General features: G+C 41.6%; 1 protein-coding gene across 1 annotated transcript in view; it reads left to right on the top strand.

The window, feature by feature from the left end:
* The first annotated feature begins 216 nt into the window (after positions 1-216).
* Positions 217-15,193, top strand: part of LOC108107078 (inactive dipeptidyl peptidase 10) — a 36,031-nt gene continuing 21,054 nt past the window's right edge. The window contains 1 exon segment of the mRNA XM_017214450.2: positions 217-683. The gene's annotated coding sequence lies outside the window, so the exon portion shown is untranslated.

The following is a 15,193-nucleotide window of genomic DNA, read 5'->3' as shown; positions in this document are numbered from 1 at the left end:
GGTTTTTGTAGTGACGTTACGTATACGCAGTGGGTGCCGCGTGAGAGCGGCGCTGAGAGCAGAAGTCAGGCAAGAGAGCCGGAGAGCAGCAGTTGCGCTCTTCGGCGCAGTTTTGTTGTTGCTCCTGGCCTGGCCACACGGATTTTCCAGGGGTATTTCATCTGCCTGCGAATCTCGGGCAGCGTTCAGTTTCATCTGAGACGTTTGGCGCAGCGGTCGATAGCAAAGGAAATCAGGCCAAACGCTGTGAAAAGATACGAACCAGAAAAGAACAAGGCGAAAAAACTCAAAAATTCTCCTAGGAAAACTAGAATCTTGAACAAAGGATATTTCAAATTTTCCACGAACTTTCCTCGGGTGAACACAAATGAAGAGTGAAAAGTGACTTAGAGAAACCAAGTTTAGCAAGTGTTGTGGTATTTTAAGGAAGAGGAACTCGAAAGTATCCTGCGGTGGCGAAGTTTTGCATTTGCCGTCGCTAATTGTGAGACTCGAACTGCAGCTGACAGGCGGCAATCAGAAGTGCAAAGGAAATCGGAAAGGAAAAACTTTAACTCCTACCGCCGGTCGCGTCTCACACTTCATCCAAATCCGAATACGAATCAAAATCCCGGGAAATTGTTCGCCTGCCAGGCCTCAAGCTGGGCGATTACCGCAAAATGACACGTGTCAGGCGCATTGTGGTGAGTCCTGAGTTCTGAGTACCGAGGAAGGCTCGTCCTTTCAGCTGTCTTTTGCCTTAAGCAGCGGAATTCCCGCCTTTAAAGCAGCACACTTTAAAAACACACCCACTCCCACCCACAGACACACATTTTTCACAGACCGAATTTTTGCGGCATGCCTTTTTTGCCCTTTGCCCGTTTCAGCGCCGCCAAATTGAATTTCGCATTTTAACGCGTTTGCATGCCGACTTGCGCGGGCCCCTCCCCTAACTTTTACTGCTAATTTTATATTTATTTTCATTTGCCATCGAATTTCCCGCTCTTTGAACTCTGACCATTCATCAATGGCTAATACTCTTTAGCCGCAGGACATTATCGTGAGCTTTGTCGAGGGCGGTTCGGTCCAACAAAAAGCAAATATTTAATTTTAAAAGGGGAAAAGGCTTTTGCCTTTGCTTTCCGAGCAATTTACAACAGGAACTTACAAATAATATGCTCAATAGGATTAGGGTATCCCAAGCCAGCGTCTTGGTCACCTTCTGTTGCCTTTGCACGAATTTTTATTTTACGATTATTGCCGCATTGCCGCCCGGAAGAGGAGAAAAGTAGGCGGGCACTTCCACGTGATGTATACGCCCCTCATATGTCCGTGAGGGTTTTCTTACTTTTTATGCGTTTACTGGCCCGAAAATCGTGAGGTTAACCTAAAGCACACAGACAAACTAAACCTTATCGCCCGGCCAAGTTGGCTGCCAAAAACAGAAGACCATTGAGAGGAAGAAATCGCGCATTAATTTCCAAGAGTCCTTATCTGAGCCTTCAAACTGGCCAACTGGCTCTTTGGTTTTGGCAGCTCAGTGGAGAAGAGAACCAACAAAACTGCAAAAAAAAATTACGAAAAAAGGAATGCAAATGCAGTTGGTGGAACTCTTGTGGAATTTCCCTTTTTTCCGGGTAAATTTTCTACCTTTTAGGCTTATTTCGGGCACCAGCAAAGGTATGAAAATCCAGCGCAAAAACGCGGTCCCAAAATGGTGGAAACAAAGTCGAAAAAAAGTGAGATGGAAAAATGTCAAAACAAGCTACTAAAGCGATTCACGTGAAGAGGGAGGGACGAAGGTCGCGGGCCAAGTGAAACATGGTGAGGGCCAATGTCGAGCATACGCCGGGTTGGACACGAATTTGAGCAAATATTCCAGGCCAAGTTGATTGAACCTTGAACGCAAACTTTTCCCTCTGTCACGGCAGCTTTTCTAGGTTATCAGTTATCCGGTTAGGGCTTTTACTTGCATTTGAACTTTGGCTTTGGCTTTGGCTTTAACTCTGGCCGCCAGGTAGATTTGAATAACGAATGCAGTCACCTCCGTTTCCGTTTCCGATTTTGGGAACATTTTATTGAATTTAAATCAAAGTTTATTCAAAATAAACAGTTTGTTCCGGAGACTAATTTGGTGCCAATTTATATAAACTAATTTATTGTTTCTGTTTTCTAAAATAAAGCAACATCTCGGTTCCGGAATGATTTTGATCTGAAGGAAACAAAAATATAGAAGTCCCTTCCTCTCTAATACTTATTTTGACTAGCCCTTGAGCTGAAATTTATCTTAGTTAGTGCAATTTTTGTCTACAACTTAATTTGGCCAACTTGTGCCCAAGTTCAGCCATTAAAGATCATCAATCTGGCCTCATTATTCAAAAGGCCCCAGCCCGCAGCCACTTGGCTCGCATTAACCTGTTGTCAGCCATTCAGAGGCCTCGGAAAATGCCAGCTTTTCCTCGGCAGGCAAACAGGCGCACACACAAATCAAATGTAACAGGCACTTGTAAAATGTCCTGCTCATCCCCGCCCACATGCGGAGGGCGTGGCCCTTGGCAGAGAGCGTCACGTTTATCACAACAGGGCAATAAATTTCATTCGCCTTGTCCCTGCTGGCAGAACATTTTATGGTCCCTTCATTTTCGACAGCTGCAAACAGTCGAATCCGAATGCCTTTGCATACTTGACGAGGCTTTGTCAATGCACATTATTATCTGCAGAGCCACGCCCCCCTTCGCTGGGCGAACAAACATTTTATTTTGTCATTTTGATTGATGGCCATCAGCCATCAGGCCGACATTCTCGACTCGTGTTTGCTCGCCGTTTTAATTAAAGTGCGAGTTTTCGGGGGCGTCTCGCACAGCCCGGAAAACTATGCTACGCTCGTTTCAAGTTCTCCGTCAAGTCCGACGGCACGCACACATCCTTCATCCTTCAAAAATATTATGCTTTCCGAATCGGTGTGAAGCGCTCGCCGGCAGCAAAACGCTTTTTGCTTTTTCGGTTAAGTTTGAGGTGAAGACTTCTGGCACACAATCATTAGCAAAATGCTATGTAGTTGATGGAGCGGATGCTTCACCCGGCGGATGATGGATGATGAATGCGGTTCCTGCGGCTTCTTGTCGGGCTTAATCTCAAGAAATTCCACAGTAAACGAAAGGCTTAACCTGCCAGCCAAACGGAGGGTGAACTTTGAAATTCCGTCTCGCAGAAATTCCATCAAATTATGAACCTATAAAAAGGCAGCTTTTATGCGAATTTTCGTTTGGCGCAAAGCTCGGCAATTACAGGCCGCCTTTCGAATACCCAATTTGGGCCAATCTCGCCGCATTACGTATACGCACTGTCATCTCCAACACTGAGTTTTAATAGCTTAGATTATGTACTAAAAAAATGAATGAAAAGGCCATTCCTTCGCACGCCTGCGTGTCCATTAGAGTTATGGTCGCGAATGTCCGGTTATAACATCCAGCACGGACCATTAGGCAGGTGAGGGTGTCTCTTTTTTTACTTTTTTCCTCCTGCTGCTGCTGCTGCTGCTGCTACTATCGTTCTAAAATTGAAGTGCCAAGCCAGCGGGGTGTCAACACCGCAGTGCAACAACAACAACGACGACGACGACAACAGCAGCAATGGATACAGCATAAAATGGCTTGATTCGGGGGATGAGAGGACACAGAAGGAGCAGGACATCCAGCCGACAGACAGCACAAAAGGCTTTCAAAGGAGAGACGACGGACCAAAGCCCACTTGCTGGCAGACCAAATTGCTTTTTGCTGTACAAAAACCGGGTAAACAGCAGCGGCAACATCAACAGCAACACCGAATCCAGCAGCCAGCCTGTCAACGGGAGCCAGGACAGGCAGCAGGTGGTAGGATAGAGATGCCCCAGAGTCGTGAACGTGTAGCAATATTGAATAAGATTACACGCGCTCCAGGGCGAACTCAAGATGGTTGAAATGCCTTAGTTAATGTTTTTTAAAGAAGAGTATAAACTAGAGTGTAGTTGTCAGGATTATTTTGTCAATTTATTTCCTTCTAAGGCTAGACAAAGCAACCCAATTAACTATCTCAAATATTTCCCAAGCGCTTTAATTCCTTTTATTCCTTAAGTTAATCAGGATCGTATGGATCATTTATTTTATTAAAATCCGAATTTAAGTAATCAAATCACCTGGCTAAGATAGCCAAGCATAATCACATCTTTAGGCAAATTCACACAACAAACTAAATGCATTACATCCCTAGTCATTTCCTGCTGATTAATCATTGAAATTTGCAATCTATTGTGATTTAAATAAGATTACACAGTCTTAGACAAGCTGCTTGAGCAAGAACTTGACTTTGTTTATAAAATATTCAGAAGGAGAGAGGAAATTAATTTACTATTTTAAAGGCTAGCTAAACAGAAGTCTGCAGGACATATAGTTACCAAGAGAAAATAAAACTCTTGAATTTCTTAAATAAATAAATTAATGAATAAATTAAAACAGCAATATCTTGTTTTTATAATAGTTACCCGTGCCTAGCATTGCCCCTTGGGAACAGTTTCAGGACATTGACTCCACAAAACGACCTATCACGAGGCCAGCTCCAGGGTAAATTAGGAGGCAACCAAAAGATAGGACTGCGAATGCAAAAAGAAGATAAAAAGTATATAATATATATATATATATATATTCCATTTTTGTGGCCTGCTCTGAGCCCACTTTAGTGTTTGCGCTGGGCATTTTAATTAAGCTAAGCAAACACACCGAAAACAATTATAGACATTTTCGCTCTCACCTGGAAAGCGCCGCAAAAATACAAGCTGTGTGCCTGGCCAAGGCTTTTATGAGGATAATGCTGCTTCACACTTCATTTCGTTTCAATTTGAAGTTTTGTGTGCGCCTTTTGCTTATGCTATGCTTTTTGTATTTCCACTTTTTATTCCCAGCTGCGGCTGCGGCTGCTGTGCCAATTATGCCGGTAAGTTGCTTTATTACACGAGGCTACGGCACTCTGCTCCTCGATTCCTCGATTCCTCCGAATGGCTGCCATTTCTCCAAGCAATTCCCCGTAATCGTCCTGCTCGACGTCGTCTTGGTGTTGCTTTATTAAACCTTAGCAGCGCAATCACCGAAATGAGCCCACCCACACCAGCATTCACATCCACGCACACCCTGACAAACAGGCTAGCACACACGTTCGGATATAGCTCACATCGGGAGGATTGTGCAGAATCACCTCCGAGGGCACGTGCAACATTTGTATTTAAATTTGAATGTCTCTGCCGCCAGAGCGCTTCACCTTGCACACAGCCTCATCTTCTAACACGCTCCCAGACAGTCGCAGAAATACACATATACACAGAGAAAGTATATACACATTTACATCTGCAAGTACAAGAGACCCACACCCACAAACACTCACTCACAAAGGAAGCAACAATTTTCACTTCTACTAAGATGCGCGCCCAAGGTTGGCCTCAAAAGTTTTGAGAGCAGCAGAAGAAAGTCAACGGATTTAGCTGGTTCAAGATATGGCCTAATTGATGGATGATTGTGTTGCTTCACAGTTCACAGAATGGTTATTAAGTAAGGGCTAGATGGATTGTAGTCACCTGTTAGTATGTGCAGAAGATTGAATATATCGCTATTTTCATCTACAGTCTACAGTTACTTCGCTTGCAGAGTAAGAGAACTAATCCTTTTGAAACATTTTAGCTAAAAGTATGAAATAATTTAGCATTTATTTTCTCCAGACTTATGAAGTCCAATCAAAGATGACTAATGGATGACTTTACTTACTCTTACATTTGCAGAAAAAGTCCATGATAAATGAAATATTTTTGACAAGCAGAGGGAAAATTTTGTTTTAATTCAGTAAAAACTTTTGAGATTGAGCAATTAATCTGGCGAAATCATAAGCTTTCACTGACAAACATATTCTCCTAGGCAAATGATTCTGCAAACTTTTCTCCTTCACAGTGAAAACTTAATCAAAGTTCGAGAAAAGTTTCTGCTTGGACAAAACTGTAAGCCACCCGTTTGCATTACCTACCCACTCTTACACTCAGTCGCCGCTCAATGCCATGTCCATTCAACCTTGCAGGCACTTTCCCACCTCCTGCCACCCCCTGTATTCTCCTCACTACTCTCCTCCTCCACTCGTCTGGGGAGCCTCCCCAATGATTCCTAGCATTACGCTCTGGCCGAAATGCGTTCGCATCAAACTATATAACACGTTCATATTTCTTACGGTTCGTTACCCATTTAATATTAAAGCAAATTGCTGACTGGGTTGCCTTCCCCAATGAAAATAAGTGAAGCTTTTCAACAGGGAAAAATTGTCATGAAGTCGTGATTTATATTTGAAAAGGAAAAGTAGAAAGCTTTGTTTTTAAAATGCTTTTTATTTAAATATGAAATATAATACCAGGACTGAATGCAGTGATGATTGTTTAAGTTGCTTAAAATAAGTAATAATAAAATGAATAAAGTAACATTAGCAGCAAATGAAGTTATATTCGCAGTGTAACAAGTTTGCCTGATAAAACTGAAGGGATAATTATTTAGTTAGAGATTTAACTTAACATCTGAAATGATTTCTTGATTTCAAAATGCATTCACTTGGCAGATTCACATGACTTCAAAATAAAACGAAACGTCACATGAAAGTTTAGAACCCACTGCATATTTTCTCTCTGTGTATACTTATGTGTTGTAATTTCGTTTGTTCAGTCAGGTAGTTTGTCTTAGGCCTTTTTTGTTCTTTCTGGGTAGCATTCCTCAGCCGGTACGAGCACTAAATGATATGCAAATAAAAACGTGGCCCAGGTACGTGGAGGACCAGTTCCACATGTGCGAAGGGAACCCTTGCAATGGCTTTGGAAAAGGAGAGACCGAAATAGGGAAAAGCCAAGGAACAGCTATTTAAATTCAAATTTAAATGGTGTACTTTTTTACTCGGCATATGGAAAACTTTTTGTTACCTTGCCTTAATTAACTTAATTATGACCAGAAACTCAGAGTATTTGCAAAGTTTACCTCATCTTTTTCGGCAAGTTCGCCGCCATTTTCAGTTTTAAGAACTGCGCCTGAGAGAGGGTAAAGGGGTGGGTAAAAAAAGGGAGCCAACGCGGTGTTCAGATTTGTTTTTCTGGCACCCACAGCTATTTATCTTGAGCGCGAGCTCCCTAGAGTATGCAACATAAGTACTGCTCACACACATATATACAGGAGGTGCTCGCACACACACACTGCTGCACTTCGTGTTGAGTGCACTTTCCACTTTCACTTTGCGCTCGCTTGTTGACTGCTTCCATCTCACGTTTCTGGCTCGCTCTCCCCCTCACTCCCTTTGGTGCAGCCCATCCACTTTCATTATTTGCGTTTAGCTCACGCAAGTCTCGCACACACACACACATACTCGTATCCACCCACCCATACACACACACACACACACACACACAGAGACTCAAGCACAAAGCACTTTTCATTGTCATTTGCGCCTCAACGTATGCCATGCATCCTGCCGCTGACTCATGTCCATGCAGTAAAAATTCCATTTCAGCAGCTATTTCATCTCTCGTCATACTCTTTAAATGGGCATTATATTTGGCTTATAAAGCATATGTTCTTTCGTTCGCGGAGGGTGCAGGGGATGTTATTTAAGCGGTGTTAGGTGGCAGATTGACTTACATGTAAGTTTATGGGATTTTAAATGTGGTAAAGTCTATTGGAGGATTTTGTTTGGAGATTAGAATAGTGGGGTTAGCTTGGTTAGCATGTAAAGTTCTTAATTCATATAGGTTTTAGTTTGAAGGAAGTACGAATGTCATGTTTATTTATCAAGAAGTCAATAAATTCTGATTGGTACTCATCATGGGTGTAAGTTTTGCTAACCTATTCATTCTGAAATGATTTTATACTTTTATATTATCCTTGTGTAGTCAGGCTAAGGCCACCTACTTTAGCTTTTCCAAGTTTTGATTTTGAACATTTAGCTTGGCATAAACACACCTTTTTGAAAGCTACTTGGGCTTTATGTACAAACCATATTTCATACATAAAGAAGGTTTTTGTTCTTAATAGGCGAACTTATGAGCTGTGTCAAAATAAAACCCTTTTGGAATATCCGTAAAAGCCAAAATAATTAAATAAAATTCAATAAGATATGATAAAAGACTATTATTAAAACGAAATCAGAAAACATTTGTCCAAAGTGAACATAAGCTTCTACCATTGTGCACAAGACATTTCGACTATTGTTTATTCTTTTGGCCAACAGCGTTTTGTGTTCACTAACAGGACACCCTCTGGCCACCCACTGGACGCCGCCCAACCCTCTTTTAGAAACTTATGCAGCAAGTTTTAGCCATTTCATTTTTGTTGTATTTGTATTTGTGCTTGACACTTGTTTTTGTTTAGCTACCCAAAGGGGCGTGGCGGACAATGAGGCCGGGGGAGTTGGGGGAACATACAGTTTTTGTCATGTTTGTTGATTGTGAAAGTTGCTGAAGCGCTTTTTAACAGTTTTCGTGACACTTGGCCGTACTATGTGGCATGGCCGGCATGGCCATGGCATGTATATTTTATGTTTGTTGCCGCTGGCCAACAGCCAGACAGGACACAACTGACATGGCTCGGGTGACCTTAATGCACCAATGACATGTTCGAGTGGAAAGCATCCACACCAGCCTGTCATTCCTACCTTTTCCTCTGTAGCCATCGCTCGCCATTGGTATTGGTATGTGTATAATGCAATTTTCCGGTCATTTTAAGCCAGCTCGGAATGAAAACTATGAATAATTTATAAGATACCAGCAACAGAAATGGCAAAAAAAAGCAACGATTATCAATCAATTGGTATTGCAATTGAAAATTATGGCTGCAAGTACGAGGATTGGGTGGTTCGATTGCGGTGCCCGGCTGAACCACAGCCTGCTGCTGCACTGCATCGCATGTGGCAAGGACATTGGCGAAAGTTTCCATGGCGCATTCCATTTGCTAAAGAGCCTTTCAAATAGTTTTCGTTCTCGCTTCTACCTTGCGTCTTTCCAATTCCATTGAATTCTGAATTGTCGAGCGTAATGAGTTTTTGTGGTCGGCTTATTTAGTCGCATTCTGTGGCCCGCTCCGAGTGCGGGAATTTCGATAAATATTTATTTATAGCAACTACAGCAGGTTTCAGGCAGACAAAGGCTTCCACTTTGTGGGGTGATATATATGGAGAATAAATCTTTATATTTATGGCCAAGACCAACTTTAACATTTAACAACAAAGTTAAAGTCTGTAAACATTCGGAAAGTAAGTTATATTTTTCGTAAAAATGTTTGATTTTCACCTTTAAATTTGTATTTTGTTTTGATGAGTTTTTATGGGAAATACCAAAGGGAAGCTAATATAAAATGTATTAAGTAGGCAATGGGTACTAACTAGTAGGTGAAATATGATTATTATTATGATAAACTACATTGATTTCATTATTGTAAATACTTTTATTAACCATTCACCCTCGAAGCTCTTTTATTCAATAATCCTTTCCTCATTTCCCTTTAAACACTTCGAACTTAGACATTCATTACTCAATCGCTGGCCATCAATCTGACTCACCTTGTCCAGATTTTCGATATACCAGTATATGCCCATGTAAGATGCCTCCGAGCGGGCAAAACAAATTACGCTCCATAAACATCAATCAGCGTAGCGTCTTCAATTGAAATAGAATTCGTGAATAGCCAGCTAATGGCGTATTTTCAATTCAAATCGAAATTATATTCCCTGTGCCTGCATGTATGGAGCGAGTTAATATATTATCAGCCAGATCTGCCAGCAAATGAGCTCCCATGTTTGTTTTTTCCACTTTTCCGAGTGGTTTTCTCTATTAAAAGGGTAGGTCACGATGATATTCGGGAAATTATTAACAATTTTTCTTCGAATTTTAAGTTAATATGAATAATTATTTGGAAATTCAAGCACTTAAAGTAACATTATTATCAAGGAGGAAGCTGCCCACACAAAGTTTAGTCAAATAAAACTCAAGGCTGTATTTAAATTTATTTCTCATTCGTTTTTTACCTGCGGGAAAGCATTTTTCAATTATGCTATAAATAATGTTCCCCTGCCTTTTAATTAATGGTCCTCACACTCGCGGTTTTCGCCTGAATAAATAATGCTATTTAATTTGTATGACTTTGTTATTGTTGGACCACCGGAGAAAAATTGAAAACTTTATGTGAATTAAATTGCAGATGATTCGTGGCGATGAACGATTCTTGGGAATAGTGTATAGACTTTCCTTTTGGAGGCACTCGAACCCCTCAATACCTCCGATATCTGTCAATCTGTCAAGGAAGAGGGAAGCGTCTTTTGGCTGACCTCATAAACAGATGCTAAAATCATTTCCATCTTCGTCTGACACAGCCAGACATCGAAGCGACGTCAAAATCTTTGCATTCGCCTCCATTTGCTGGCTCGCAGTTCTGCGGCTTTGTTTGTTGGCTTAAAGTAAAATATTGTGTATACGCCAGGTTGTACATTAAAAGCTTTCTGCCGCAATAATCAAAACAATTCCTGTTATTTATAGTATTATTTTCGTACGTGAGCAGTGGCAGGGGTAATGTTATGGCAAATCACCATATTTCATATTCTTTAAGCAACATTTTAATGGGGGCCGATCGATAATAAAATAAATAATTACAAGACGCAAGCTATTTTCATGGAAGACCATAAATAAGTCATTTCCCTGCTTGGACCAGAAGCAGAAAAATAAAGTTCAGTCACAGGAAACCTGTTTAATCCTGAGTAATTCGATTTTAAACAATCCCACATTTATTTATTTGAACCCGATCTACTTGACCTATACATTACTATAGAAACAAAATGTAAATCTCTCATTTAGGGAAAACAAATTTCGAGTAAATTAGAACCAATGAGTTCGTTCCAAAGGGGTTATTAGCACTTGAATAAGCAACCGACACGTTTTTGGTAGATTTTTACATTATCTCAAATCGAACGATTGCACTTTGTTTATTGATCTTGATGAACTTTTGCCTTCGGTGCTGTCCCATCCTGCCTATACACCTATATAGCCATATATATCTGGGTCTTCCGCCCATTGTCTCCAGCTCTCTCACGGCTGTTTAAACATTCCTGGGCCTGTTTATTATTCTAGAATATTTTCATGCCGATTTTTACAGTGGGAAGGTGGTGGCCGTGTTTGTTTTGATAATTCTTTGGATGCGCACGCTGGAAATTTGCCTCGCTCTCTGCGGGCTTTTATGTAATTTTGTTTTTTCGCGGTCTTGACTTTTACAAGGTGAAAAATGTTCTTTGGAAATGTGGGCCATAAATTTGCACCGAAATTGTGCCTCAAAGAAGGAAAATCGAAATAAAGCAAACACGGAACGAAACGAGGAGACATGGACTCGTCTCTTATTCCCTGTCATTTGTCGTCGCCGCCGTCGTCGTCGTCGTCGTCTTTATTTGTTTATTTACTTTGGCTGACTTCCCTTCTAATTTGGCTTTTATGCCCCGCTTTACAGTTCGAAAATCCTCAGCCTCAGTCTCTGTCTCGGCCATTTCAGGCCAAGTTAACTAGTCTCGTTTCTGGGGGCCACTTTCAGTTGTCTTTGCTCAAATTTATTCCTATTCCAACTTCGTGCTTCCCTCGCTGTCTGGGCAAACATGTCGAACATTTTGTCCGCTTCAATGGCCCGGCGACTAGCCTGTTTATGGGCCCTAAGCCGACGCGGCCTGTACTGGCCATAAAGTGTTGGCGCCATTCGGCGGAAGTATCTGGAATCAACAGCGATGCTGGCCGAAATCAACTGGAACACAACACATAATTTCCATGCTCCGAGGCGAGAGTCCGGGAGTAGCTTTTAACCCCAATCATTTGGGGATGTTGGCTATGAAGCTGTTTTCCTCCTGAATGATTGCGGGCTTAACAAAAATGTTTACTAAAAACAGCAACTAAAGTGATTTACTTTTGAAATGGAACGTTAAATAGTTTAAATTGCATGTAATATATATTTTAGATATTCCTCCCCGAACTACTTACTTGTGCGGAAGATGCCCTAACCCTCTGGAGCCAGAAGTGCCCAACTTAACTTGTCTGACCTCCGCCAAATCTCCACCCAAAAAGCACTTCAATCTCGAGACAAATCAACTGCCGTTTGCCGGAGGCAGAGGCAGAAGCATCTAAATTTGGCATTCGGCATTGTTGCTTACGATGTGCGGCACCATTTCAAAATGGAAAGATGAGAAGAGCTGGCTGTCGAGATGGAAATCTCGTTTCCACCAAGGCTGAAAGGCTCATGCCGTGCCATAAGAGACAATTTGTTTGGTCCTGCTTTAAGCGCGGACTGTTGTCTGCTCCCCGTTGCCCGTGGCCAAACGCATTTATTATTTTTCTTAATTAAATCTTAATTTTTCTTCCGCGTGCGTATGCGGCGCTTAAAATAAATGAACGACTGATGAATGCCCGTAGACCGCTGGGCTTAACGTTTCTGCAGGAGCGGAGTTGAAAGCTCGCTTGCGCAGTCGTGGGGCGACAATAATAATAGTGCACACCGAACGACAGGCAGTCAGTCTGCAGTCTGCCGTCTGGTCGAAATCCCAGCACAACCCTTGACCTCTGCAGCTACATTGAAACACATTTAAGTTGAGCTCGGAGGGGGCGGTGAATGCCACTAATTAAGCCTAATGGCGCATGAAACATGCATTAAAACTAATGTGCAAGCCTCGTCGCAGTCGCCATAGTCAACAAAGGGATGGGGGTGGAGATGGCCTTGCCATTTGTGTCCCATTGGGTGGGCTGGCTAAGAGAAGGCAAGAGTTGCTTCTGCTTTCCGCCCCGTTTAATGATGGCAGCCTAATTTTATGCTACGCAATATTTTGTTGTTGAAGTGCTGCTGAAATGGGCGGTGGCGCCACCCTGTAAGTGGGCGGGGCGACAGGGTCTCGTTGCGATAAATTATGGAACAAAGTTTGCCGCAACAAAATTGTCAATTGGATCATTTGCCAATGCAATTAGAACTGCACTTACTGCTTACTGAATAACATTCATTTACTTAATGAAATAGCATTGATAAGTTATTTTTTAAAGTTACAAGAATAATATATGTTGCATACTTTTGTGCTGACTACATATTCATTCGCATATGAAGGTCTTAAATTATTGGTAAAATTGCTTTTTGTTGGAAGAATGTTTTAAATTGCAGGAACTTATGTAGAAGTCATAAGTTCGTCACTGAGTAAGTTAACATTTGGGTTAACCAAAACGTAACTATAGGTTAGGGAAAACCAAATTGAATTGAAGGACAATTTCACCGTGCAGCTGCAGTTTTATGCAAGCAGAGAAATATACCCCAACCACTAGATATTCACTGTCAAGGAGAACTGAACCAACCACTAATGAAACATTACGGCTGTCGTAGCCGTCGTAGCCTAGCAGCCAAGTCAGCCAGCCTGCCACAAAGCCCCTAAAAACGTTTACGGCCGTTCTATACGTGCAACATGGGCCGTGGTCCAACCGATAAGTGGCACGTAGCAGCGACGGCAAAAGCCACAAAAGTGTCCTCTCAAATTGCCTGCCTGCAACACGTTTCCAGCAGCTGCAATTGATTTTCCCTGGCAACCATACTCGTGGCATATGAGGCAACATATCCACATGCTGGGCGGGCGGGGCTTCTTTTAAAATAATCAACAATTCATATTGCACGAATGTAGATTTGGGTGTACGATGTTTTGCCGCTTCATTGAAGCAATAAATTTAAAATTTTTGCAAAATGCCAGGGGCATGCTACGAATGATATATACTCGTATTCGAGTGTGCTGGCACTCCGGCCAGAGTGGAGCGGGTACCCGACCTTCAACCGGAAGCGACTTACGCACGGCTGCATCATGCCGGAAGTTGAGCGGCGAGCGAGATAGAACAATAAAAGTTGAGGGGGAAGGGGCATGGAAGTCCCCCACTCGAATGAATGTCAACATGTTGATAACAGAATACATGGAACCAAGTTGCAGAGCAAGCTAAATAAAACTTTTTGCAAAATATCAAAGTGGAAAAGGCTGAGACCGTGGGCAACTGGTAACTTACCATAAAAGGTTGCATAATAACTTTAATTCCAGCTATTAAGTCGTGCAATATTTATTGCTGCACGTATTTCAAAGGAATAACGAATGTTTACAAAATGTTTTCACTTCGACGCAATAAAGAATCACAAATTTATTCAAGTTTATTTTATTTTATTGATCTATTAAAGCTTAAAACGTTAGATTCTCTGTTATATAGAGTACAAATTCTCTTAACAAACTTGTGTTTATAAAGTTTTTTGAATGCCTAGACTGATATTTTAAATAGAACATATAAAGTTTGTGGTATCCTAAAAGCAACTCACATGGCCAGAGGATGTACTCGTTAGTCAAGTCCTAAATTGGAAGCGTCCACGAATATGAAATGTGTTTTGCTTTATTTCGTGGCAAGGATGTTTTCAATGCTACATTGTTCGGGGAAAAATGAAAATCATTTTTATGAAAACAATAAAATTTGCGCTCGGCTACGCAAGCGGGACAGAAATAAAGCAAAACAATAAAGAAAAGAACACAACAAAAAAACTCAAAAAACAATTTGGGTACGTGGAAATTAATGAAATTTATGTTGGCTGCTTTATCAAACATTTCCATTGTTCCCAGAAGTGACGTTTAGGGCGAAGATTGTGTTTTCTTTCTATATGTTATTTTAATTTATAGTTGTGGCCGTCGGTTAAGGTGAAAGTCGGGCGGAGTCCCCACAATAGCCAAAAGTTTATGCATTGTAATGCGTTCCAGAGAAGAGTGCACAGTGAATGTGCTGCCTAAAGATGACTCAGGCGAATGATAAACACTCCCTCCCCTCTTCCCTCACGGGGCCATTGTAGATTATTTGTGTGTCATTGGCTATTTAAGCCGAAGCTAACGCTTCTAGCGTTTTGCCGAGAGAGGCAAGCCAGTGTAGAGCGGTGTTTTGTGGTTCTATTCGGGCTTGGAGTCATTTGTCTTCCTCAGGCCACGGGGCTCCACAGCTGACATTCAGGGTAATTATAGTATAGATATATAAAATAGCTTTGTTAGCCTTTGGATTACGGGGATAACATGAGCTTGATCCTTTTGGGGCTCCACAAGTTCTTGTGTCATGGCCATTGGAGGACTTGTTAAGGAAAAGTTGAGAAGAAATCAATCCTTAAGT

This window comes from Drosophila eugracilis, unplaced genomic scaffold (assembly GCF_018153835.1).
Source record: "Drosophila eugracilis isolate 14026-0451.02 unplaced genomic scaffold, ASM1815383v1 contig_952, whole genome shotgun sequence".
NCBI lineage: Eukaryota > Metazoa > Arthropoda > Insecta > Diptera > Drosophilidae > Drosophila > Drosophila eugracilis.
Note: the sequence above shows the minus strand (reverse complement) of the source record. Positions and strands in the feature narration are given on the sequence as shown.